The sequence below is a fragment of the Ailuropoda melanoleuca genome, chromosome 8 (genome assembly GCF_002007445.2).
Source record: "Ailuropoda melanoleuca isolate Jingjing chromosome 8, ASM200744v2, whole genome shotgun sequence".
Taxonomy (NCBI): domain Eukaryota; kingdom Metazoa; phylum Chordata; class Mammalia; order Carnivora; family Ursidae; genus Ailuropoda; species Ailuropoda melanoleuca.
In genome coordinates, this window is record NC_048225.1 from 9,876,994 (window position 1) to 9,888,132 (window position 11,139).

At 51.3% G+C, this 11,139-nt stretch overlaps 1 protein-coding gene across 3 annotated transcripts in view; it reads right to left on the reverse strand.

Moving 5' to 3' along the window:
• The window catches only part of DRD2 (dopamine receptor D2), a 79,324-nt gene extending 72,129 nt beyond the window's left edge, over positions 1–7,195 (reverse strand). For 2 of the 3 annotated variants that reach the window (XM_002928411.3, XM_002928410.4), the window contains exon 1: positions 7,125–7,195. The gene's annotated coding sequence lies outside the window, so the exon portion shown is untranslated. Of the gene's footprint in view, positions 1–6,291; positions 6,377–7,124 lie in introns of those variants that run through there. The other variant, XM_019809155.2, reaches the window with a different exon arrangement.
• Positions 7,196–11,139: the final 3,944 nt, after the last annotated feature.

The following is an 11,139-nucleotide window of genomic DNA, read 5'->3' on the forward strand; positions in this document are numbered from 1 at the left end:
GTAGCGTATGGACCAGCGACTCGAGCTCCTCTTGCTCAAGACGAGTGAGAGCTTCCAGCAGGGGTGCCGAAGGTCATGGTGCAGATAAGGAGAGCATAAGAAAGAAGTAAGCCTGAATTCTGTGAGAGCTTTAAGAACGTCCTTAATTTCAGATATAAAATCAGGTGCTGCGTGAATGCAAAAGGAAAGCAGCTAAAACTGCTCCCCCTCAAGTTCCTTAATAAAAACAGTAACAATCATTACTGTTAACATTTATGGAGTGCTTACTTTTGCCAGGGACTCTTTAAAATGTCTTATATCTATTGCCACAAGTAACCACTGCCACCCAATGACCCCGGTATTCACATCCGCGCTTACAGATGAGAAGGCCAGGCGACAGAGGTCAGCCAGCTTGCCTAAGTCACGCAGCTAGTAGGTATCACAGTCGGGATTCAAAGCCCGGCAGGCTCACTCCCGAGCCCTCAGGCTGAACTGTGTTGTGTTTTAGGCGCTTAAGGAAGAGACCAAATGCTGGTAAGCTGCATTCCTAAAATTCATGGTGAGGTTCACCGACACAGGGTAGAAGTCTTCTAGCTTATTGGGAGGTAAGCCCCGTTATCTGGTCATTTTAGTAGAGCCTTAAGTGCTGTTGAATCTTAGGAATTCCAAGATAAAGGGCAGCAGATAAAAGTTCCTTTGTTTTAGGCAAGAAACAACAATTGTTGGAGAGGATGTGGAGAAAGGGGATCCCTCCTACATTGTTGGTGGGAATGCAAGTTGGTACAGCCACTCTGGAAAACAGTGTGGAGGTCCCTTAAAAAGTTAAAAATTGAACTACCCTATGACCCAGCCATTGCACTACTGGGTGTTTACCCCAAAGATACAGACGTAGTAAAGAGAAGGGCCATATGCACCCCAATGTNTATGGAACATAAGAACTAGGATGATCGTTAGGGGAAGAAAGGGATAAAGAAAGGGGGGGTAATCAGAAGGGGGAATGAAACATGAGAGACTATGGACTATGAGAAACAAACTGAAGACTTCAGAGGGGAGGCGGGTGGGGAAATGGGATAGACTGGTGATGGGTAGTAAGGAGGACACATATTGCATGGTGCACTGGGTGTTATACGCAACTAATGAAGCATCGAACTTTACATCAGAATCGGGGACGTACTGTATGGTGACTAACATAATATAATAAAAAAAACATTAAAAAAAAAAAAGAAATGCAACTGAAAAAGAAAAAAGTTCCTTTGTTTTGTACCCAAAGAAACCGATGGGTAGGTTAAGTGCCCTTTGCAGGGACACCCAGGCCTCTACTCCTCTGTCCAGCAGAAAAGCGCCGAGCAGCTAGTCCTTCGGACAACACTCAGTAGCTACTCCCACATCCGCGCAGGATCCCAGGCCATCCCCCTCCTTCCTGCACTCCCTGAAATCAAGAAGCTTAATCCTGGAGATGTGACAAGTTTTCATCCTGCAGCGGTGAGAAAGCAACACCAAAGACCACAAGGCAGGCAGAAGTCTGAGTTATATCCTTTGCAACAGTTCGATTCGCCTCAAAGAGATGTGAGGTGACCTGTCACAGTTTCAGACTCACTTTCCCCAGGAGCCAGCCCTTCCGGGAGGCCACACCTTCCCTGTCCTCCCCCAGGTGACTGCCTCCTTCTGCTCCCGCCCCCTCTCCTCTGTTCCCATTGCTTGCTGAGGTTCATTCCCAGTGCCCTGTACCCGAAGGAGGGAGACCCAGGCACAGAACAACTTCTTAGATGGTCCTCAACTTTAAGCATCCCAAGAAGTTATTCCACACATTCTTTTCCCTCTGCTATCTTCTCCTTTCCTGGTCTCATGGGTAAAGCTCACTGTCACTTCAGTTTATCGAAGAAAGTGCCTTGTTAGCCCTATTCCCCTCCCTTTGTTACTCTTCTATTCTATTACATAGTTCAGAGAGGGAGATTGCTTTAGCATCGGACAGTCTGGCTTTGAGTCTCCACCCTGCATATTGGCCCTGTGACCTTGTGCAAGTCACCTACCTCTCCACACCCACACTTCCTCTGGGGAAGGAGGAATAACAACAGTGTCCGTTTCATAGCATGGTTGCAAGATCGAGAGCCGATATAAAAAACACAGTTCAAGCGCTTAGCACAGTACCCTGCACACAGCAAGTGCACAATAAATGTTAGGTGTTAGGATGATTAGGCCAGCAATGGAGGGACTGGTGAGCGGGACCACTTGTCAAAACCAGCCCTTCTAAGGGAGCTTGAGAGTAAGCCACTTTCCCAGACCAAGGGTTCCCAGGGAATTGCTAGTGATGCTGCTGCCTGGGGTAACAGGAAGGAGAGAAGGCAATTATACAGCGTGTAACAAAAATAATTTCATTTCTAATGCCTTTCCCCTGCTGAGCCACTTAGAATCCAAACAATGACAACAAGGCGGGGGTGGAAATGAGCAGGGCAGGCACGTTGTGAAGGAGCGCAGTGACAGATGGACGGATGGACAGGCCCCAGGACTCACTCTGGCTCGCAGACATCTGCAGGGGAGTGTTCTCGGGACTGTGGCTGCCGCCCTGTGCCGAGCTGCAGCACCCTGGAACGCCTGACTGCCCGGGCTGGCTATGGGCCTATCGATGGGCCCCTGGGGGCAGCGTCTGCTTGACTTCACTTCTCATCCTCTGTCTGGGAGCAGGCTGACATCACTCAGAGTGCTCCAAGGAGAGCCAGGGGTCCTCCCTCCTTCCCCTACCCATCACTGCAGACAGCAAAGAATTCCCCCTGTCTCCTCTTGGAAATCGTGAACACCCCTGCAGGTGCCATCAGATTACAGCAAATCGCCCAAACTGCGCCACGCTGATGTCTTAGACACACGTATTTAACATCTGCGGTTTCCGGGGGCTCCCAAAGAGATGTGTTCCCTCAGCTCCCAGCCCCATGCACTGGCCACACTCTCTCAGGTGCCCCCGCAGCCTCCAGGCCCCTGCAGCTGGGGCACTCAGCAACAAAGCCTCTTGCTCCCAGGGGAAGGGGGAGTCCCCCGGCCCCAGGGCATCATCTCTGGCACCTCCCTGTACACTGGAGCCGGCAGGAGCCTCTGTTCCTCTGCAGAGAAGCGTTCCCAGGTCTCCTAGGAAGAGAGGAGGCTGTGCCCCCCCAGGGGACATCCCAGCTGCCAAGGGTGTTGATTTAACCCATTTATCAGATTGAAGTGAAAGGGATAAGAAGTGGAGAAAGCATAGTCCAAAAGGCAAGTTTCTCTCCTTTCTCTGGACCCAAACTAGAACAAACTAAATGGCTGAATCTTGTAGTTTTACTCCTCCACCCACATGGACTGACACTATAATCAAGCTATTTTCCACACCTATGCATTTAAATAATACGATTCTATTGTTTAAAAAAAAATAAGAAAGCAATCTTCAGTTACAATGGTGATAGGGACAGTTGAGAGGCAGGGGTGTATTAACATTGGATTCTAACACTATTAGAGTAATTTAAAAGGCTGGAGAGAATATCAGCTTACCACCCAGAACTGCTAAATTAGNTAAGAAAGCAATCTTCAGTTACAATGGTGATAGGGACAGTTGAGAGGCAGGGGTGTATTAACGTTGAATTCTAACACTATTAGAGTAATTTAAAAGGCTGGAGAGAATATCAGCTTACCACCCAGAACTGCTAAATTAGCAATTTGCACACCCTTGGGGGCTCCATTTAGTATCCTGGAGAGCTGGAGAGCTTATGCATAATCCCAAAGCCAAATCTTGGAGTCCACCCAGGGCCATAAGAGGCCCTGCTGGGGGCGAGGGAGGGGAACTACTGTGCCGGCTTCAGCTGAGAGAGGCCGTACACGGTTGGAGGTACCTACCGAGAAGCTGAACCACGCTGTGGCTTCCAAGCATTTCCTAGATGCAGATGCTTTCCTACTACGCAGAGCTCCTAGCAGGATGGAGAAGCTTTGGTTGCCAAGTCCAGTCCCGGTGGCTTGCGACTAGAAAGCTTACACCTCTCCTTTTTGGGAGCACTTTGGTAACAAGAGAGAGAGCACCGTATCTCTGGTCTGAGAGAAAAGCTGCCCTGTTTAGGAGTGAGGAGCATTCGGAATGACCTCTGAGGAACCCCAATAATCCAAGGATTTAACGTCCCGGTAACAAAGTCCGGGGGGAAATGGGACTGACTGGGCAGCCATGCTAAGTTCTTTTCAAGACCTCAAATCTTAGGTTACTATGACCCGTGATACGCAACCTGACTCTGGGAGATATGGTTTGGGGTTCTGACATTATAAAACCTCAACGTTGATTCTCCTCTCCTATCCGAGGGGTTGAAACACCTTCCCTGCTGTGGATTCATAGCTATTTAGCCACAAGGGAGGGAGAAATGGGGGTTGGCGGATCAGAAAACATGAGTCACTAGAAGGGGCAGGGTTGGCTCAAGGGAGTCTCATGACCCTCCCCGTCCCCCCACTGCCAAACCCCTCACAAACGCTGTGCTATTTTCACAGCCATGCTTCTTCCTCAACACCAAAATACAACTTTCACTTGCAGGGATGATGAAGACAGCTCTTTCCAGGCCAAGTCCACACATCTTTCCCCTTACACACGTTTATCCAGAGAACAGTGACCTCAGACCTGTCTAGCTTCAGCACGTCGATCTCAGGTGAATATGAGGCCCTATTTTTTATGAGCCCCTGAGCTCCCTTTGTTTCCCCTGGTAGGAGGAGGAAGAGAGGGTTTCTCTCAAGTTCAAAATCTCCTACATCATTGCATGTTCTAGATAGAGATAATACAACCTTGCGGGTAAAGGTAGAACACTGACTAGCCCACAAGCATCACTACTGGCTTTATTCACCCCTGCAAGCTTGCTAGCTCGCAGAGCACAAGAACCAAATCAATACAGCCAATACGTCACTGCCAGCAGAGCGCGGAGTAGCTACCAGCCTGCGGAGCATGACTTGCCACTAGGCTGAACTAATCACTCCTTGGCATTTGAGGAGCAGTTGGCTTAGCAGACCACAGCACATACATAATGAAAGACAATCATTTCCCCAGCAGGGGAGGGTAAGAGGAACATCATGGGTTGGCCCCCAGAGGAGGGCAGTTACTATTTACACAGGTCAACCTAAAGCCACATTGGTGATTCTTAGAGGCCAAAAATCTGTTTTAGAAATAAGAAAACACCAGGAGGATCTTGGGGGAGAGGAGATCAGGCTGCATATTTTATTTTGGTAAAGGGACTGAGTCAGGGGGTGGTCCCTCCATCAACAGTCCCACACCTTAACTTAACACGATAAACTGCAGGAGGCAAAAGAGTCGATTATAAAGACCTGAATCATGCTCCCTCTAGTCAAAGAAGTATGAACTTTTATGAGAGATGATTTCCTAACCCGTGTACATATGAATCACCCAGAAATATTGTTAAAATATACATTCCTGGGTCTCAGCTTGAGATTCTCATTCAGCAGTCCTTCAGAGAAGAACAAAAATATATCCATTTTTAACCAGCTTCCCAGGTGATTCAGAGGCAGGGAGTTCATTAAAACAGAAAACAACCATTAGAGAAATGCTGCCCCGGACCTGTACAGCAAATCAGAATCTCCCATTTTCCCAGCACCTTTCATCCCCAGGCTGTGCAGAGAAGGTAGAAGGAACTCAAAACGCTTTTCAAGAGACCAAGGCTGGGGTTACCATGGCCCTCCCTCGGCTCGAGGTCTAACCCTCTCAAATGTCTTCCCTGTCAGATGTCAAATTTCAGAGATAGTATAAAATTCCCCCCCCCGGGGGTCCCTATTGGATACACCAGGAATCTTGAACACGAAGCAAAGAAGTCAAAGGCAGGGACCCAGCAAACCAGCCCACTAGTTCTCTTGCAACTGGTCACATTCACCAAGGCCTCTCTCTCTGCCCACCCCCCCTCATCAAACAGCAGCAACAGGGGGAAACATGAGAAGAATGAAATCCTTTTCAAGTGGTCCTAATGCTGCAGGATGAATCAGGGATAGGCTGAATATTTGCATCCCAAGGGGAAGAATCACTGATCACCTAGTTCCTGGGAAGGAACCAAGATTAACCCAAAAGGTTTACATCCTTGTCAAAATCCAGAAATGATCAGATCTGCAAGAAGGAACAGGAGAGGGATCCTCAAAGTGCCTTGCACCTTCCCAACCTCAGGAGCCCCCAGCACACAAAGTAGTTGGGTGCCAGGTGGGGCAGCATTACTCGCTCAGATAGCTTCCCTGTGGCTGAGAGCAAAGGCCTGTCCCTATGGAGCTGCAGTGCTGTGACTTGTGTCCATGGCGAAGCCTGTTGTGTAGACGCACACGCACTCTTACCTCTGATCTTCCAGAGGAACCACTCACAGGCCGCCTGTGCAGACAGGGATGGGGACGCGCTCCGTCTGGCTCTTAGAGCTGTCTCTTGTCTCCGCACACGACCCTATCGAGGCTCTTGGTCCATTCCAGGGTCGAACAGTCACCCTCCGCTACTGCCCCAAACGACACCCTCATTCCCGGGTTGAGATGGGTCCAAAACCCCAGCCTCCCTCCTCTATGGTATCTCAAACGGAGAGATGGCGAAGGAGAACGTGAATTCAGAACCAAGGACAGCGGCACATCAAGGAGTGGGAGAGAAGAGAGAGAATCGGCCTCTCCCCCATCCTTGGGTTCTGTCCTTAGAAACTGAAAAGTCTCAGGTCGCGCAAACGCAGACTTGCCAAGAACAACTCTTCTCCCTCCGAGGCGATCGGAAACTCTGGCCGCGCGCCCTGGGGTGCCGGACTTGGGTGCCGGGCGGAAAGTGCCCTCCCGAGATCTTCGGGAACCGGCCGCCCTGCGAAGCCTCGGCTCGGCAGGGCTGGCTCTAGGCGCTCCCCGGGGAGGCTGCCCCGGCACCGCCCGCCGCTGCCCGGAGCAAGGATTCCCGCCCGGACCGCTTGAGAGTTGCCGAGACGGAGGGAGAGGGGAGGACAGCTCACTGTTCCTGTGGCCCCCAGGGCAAGCGGCCCGACGGAGAGTCAGTGGAGAGCCTGACCGTAAGCGGGTCGGTCCCAGGCAGACGGCACCAGAGTGGCCGGACAAACTTCTGGTCCCAGTCGCGCCGCCCTCCGAGCTCCCTCCTCTCCCTTAGACCTGCCTGCCGCCTGTCGCTCCGTCCTGAGCGCGCTTACCTTCAAGCCATAGGGCGCCCGGGGGCAGAGACGGCGCCGGCTGCTCGAGGCTTCCGGAGGCGGCCGGTTCCGGCACTGAGGCTGGACAGCTTCGCGGCGCCGGAGCACCCGGGCGCGGGAGGGAGGGGGAGGGGCCGCCTGGCCACGGGGCGCCACGGGGCCCCGCCCCTGGGACAGGCCCCGCCCCGCCACACTGCGCGCCGGTGTGCGGCCTCTTTGCGCCCCGGCCTGCGTGGAGCTGTGGGCGGGCAGGGGATGGAGCCAGCCCTGGCTTTGAGGCAGTTGGGAGCCTAGACGGGAACTGAGCGGTCGACTGCCTATTGCGCTCGCCCCATATCCCCAAAGTGAGACCCTGCATATTCAGGGCTGCCAGGGACCAAGCATCCTCCCCCTCCGCTTGCCATTTCCCTCTGAGAAGTCAAAGGATAATGGTTGGGGGAGGCACCGCCCGTCCAGGGAGTAGTGTAAGGAGGAGTGGTCAGGGTCCCTTTACAGACGCCTGGTCTTGGAACCCCTGGGGTCAATTCTGCTGCTTGACCCCTTCAGGGGAAAGCCTGCTTGGAGTTGACCTGAAGTGGAAATTCAAAAGGGGGCCTCCGGGGTTCCAGCTCACCCTCGACTACAAAGGGAGGTGGAGTCCTCAGCAATCAGTTTTTGAGTGTCCTCCCTTTGCCAAGCTCTGTGTCAGATTCCAGGGTCACAGCGAGGAATAAAACCAGGTCCCCGCTCTCATACAGTGGAGAGCTCCAGGAAACGCCTGTAACGCCACAGCACCATGGCACCTGCCGCTTAACCAGGTGCTAGGGGGCACAAGCAAAGGGTCCTCATGGGGACTGGCACTGAAGAAGCAATACCCATTCCCAGTGGGGAGAAGGCAGCACCACCTTCCAGGCAGAGGGAACAGCATGGATAAAGAACTGACTGTGCAGAGCAGGGAGTCAGTCCATTGCCGCTGGAGGCAAGCCACTCTGAGCCACAAAGAGTAAGTTTGCATTTCTTCCAGTGACCCACACCATCACAGAAGGGCCGGAGCACTTCTCTAATCCCCCACCCTCATCGTTCTAGAAGGGGGAACTGAGGCCCAGAGAATTGGAGTGCCCTTCCAGATTCCACAGAGATCCAGAGCTGGGCTAGTCCCCCATCTGCGAGGTGCACACCAGTGTTTTTCCCAAATACAGCCATCTCTGGAGGGAAACTGGGGATGGGGAAAAGCTATAAGTGGGCGCCTGGCGCCTCTTCCACTGCTCCTTGCCTTTGGCACTATCTTGGGGATCTGGCCTGGCTCCCATCCATGCAGGCTTGATAGGGAGACATTCTAGCAATCAGGAATCCCAGCATTTTGCACTATTTGTTTTTAAAGCAATGAAACATTACAGATACCATTGAAACCTGTGTTTCACCTCGGCTACCCCTAGGCCATTCTTTCCCAGGTTTAATCCAGTTAAGAAAGGACGTGGTACCTTCTAGCTTAGCACTTTTCTATCCAGGGATAGCCACCCAGCGGACAGCCATGCCTCTCCTGACTAGTGAGAGGAACTGGACTGGTGGCCTGCTTGTCACATGGCAGTCGTGTGACCTTGGCTGACAACTGGTTTACTATCTCTGAGTCTCACTTCCTCCATCTGTACACTGGGGCTAAGAAGACCATTCTCTCTGGGCAGCACTGGGGATGATAGATGAGGAAGTGTTGGACAAACTGTAATATGGGCACCCTCTGGCTGCTCTGGGGTCGGTGTGGGGGTATAGCCTTGCTCACTCAGGAGGCAGAAGGGGAGCAACATGACCTCCACGGGGTGCACCCACCCAAGGGCACCGTAGCTCCCTGCTCCTGCTTTTACCCCAATCTTGCACGGCTGAGTGGATTTCACGCTGGCTGTGAGTGAGACGGATGGATCTTTTAGTTTTCAATTAGCAAACGCCTCGCTCTTTAAACAAGCAGCACAGCAAACAGATGCACTGAGTGATTGATGACAGGGAGCATCTGCGGCCAAGCGGCAGGCGGCTTCCTGGAGGCTCCCGCTTCCCAGGCTGCCAGGGCCCTCTGGAGGTCACTCGCTGCCTGCCCTGCCTGCAGGCAGAACTGTACCCAGTCCAAGTAGGCCAGGCAGGGGCAGGGTGGCCCTTTTCCTTATAGCTTTCCCGGAAAAGGGAACACATGGGCCTTTTTGACATTCTCATCTGTATGTTCCCGAACCTCGGTCAGGAAGTTCTTCCTGATGTGCTGCCTTAATCTTTATTTGTACCTTTTTATTGTTGAAAGTGCTCAGCTGATGATTACTAATGGGTGTTAGGGGTAGAAGATGGGTTGAGGCAGGTGGTGGTTTTGTTGGCCCATGGTAATGAGGGAACAAAGGACCGAGCCAACAGAGAATGAGGAAGACCTAGAACTTTCCCCTGTGCTCTAAGAGCTACCTCTGAGGTAGAGAATGAGGCCTGGCTGGAACTTGGAAGGAGAGTCCCTTGCTGGCCTCTGTCAAATTCTGATGCACCCACAGAATGGCACAGCCACCCTTCTGAAATTATTACACAGAAAGCAGGGAAATGCCATCATGGGGGGGGGTCAGAAGCAGAACAGAACTGGGGTCCCATGGGACTTGGTTCATGTCCAAACTCTTGCGAAAGCTCTGAATATCTCTGTGCCTCAATTTGCTCAGCTGTAGAATGGGGATAGAGATGCATATTGCAGTGTTAGCATGAAGATTAAACGGGAATGACAACCAGTACATCCTGGTGTTTGATCCATGCTGCCCATTTCCCCTCGTACAGAAAACTTGAGCTAGAGAAGCCTGGAGGAAATGCAGACACGCTCTGTGTGGCGTTCCAATTCTAGATTTCCTAACCGAGTTTGCAATGAACACTGTACTCCAGTAATTTCTTCTTCTCTCATCCTTCCCTCTTTTGTCATTTAATTTTTAACCCATTTGCAAATAACTCTGAGAACAGTAAGCTGGCAGTCCTTCGGGTCAGAGGAGGTGTGGGGCAAAAAGAAATTATTATTTCTCTCCAAGTGCCGAAAATGTTAGAGAGGGGCAGGAGTCTTGGTCACCGATGCTGCCGAGGGAGCCACAGTCCCACATCTGAGTTGTCCAGTGAGAGAGGTTCGGGTGCCTGAGGAAGGCGGGGACGGGGGGAGGAGGCGATCCTCTTAAAAGGACAGAGGTTCAGGGTACTGTCTCTGACCAAGGCAGGAGAGCAGAGGGAGTTACGTGAGAATGTTGACCTCTGTAGTCACGCTTAGAGGATGTCGCCCTTACTGGAAGACTATACTGGGTTTGTCCTCATCCATGTGAAATGGACATTTGTAGATAATCTTTTCATCCTCTGATTTTGGAACAGTAAAGAATACAGGTGTGACCAGCTTTAAGAAAGTCTATAATTCTTCAGAATTACAAAACAAAGTGTAAATATTAGAAACTTATTTAATTGCCTGACGGGAAGAGGTCATAAAAATATACACATATTTGCACACCCAGACTCATAGTAGCATTATTCACAGGCACCAAAAGGGAGAAGCAACCCAAGCGTCCATTGACCAGTGAACAGATAACAGAATGTGGTCTGTGTGTAGAATGGAATAATCTGGCTGCAAAGTGCAGTTATTCAGCACTGGGAGAGAAATCATGAAGTATCAAAAAGGTGTGTTTATTTCTTTTTTGCCCACGCCTCCTCTGACCCAGAAGGACTGCCAGTTTATCTTTCTCAGAGGCATTGCAAACCAGTAAGAACAATCTTGTCACTTGCTACAATATGCATGGAACCTGAGGGCATTATGCTAAGTAAAACTGTCCCATCACAAAAGGACAAATACTGTCTGATTCCACTTATATAAGATACCTAAAGAAGTCAGAGTGGACTGGCAGTTGCCAGGGGCTGGAGGGAAAGGTAAATAGGGAGTTTGTATTTAAAAGGTACAGAGTTTCGGGGCACCTGGGTGACTCAGATGGTTAAGCGTCTGCCTTCGGCTCAGGTCATGATCCCAGGGTCATGGGATCGAGTCCCACATCGGGCCCCCTGC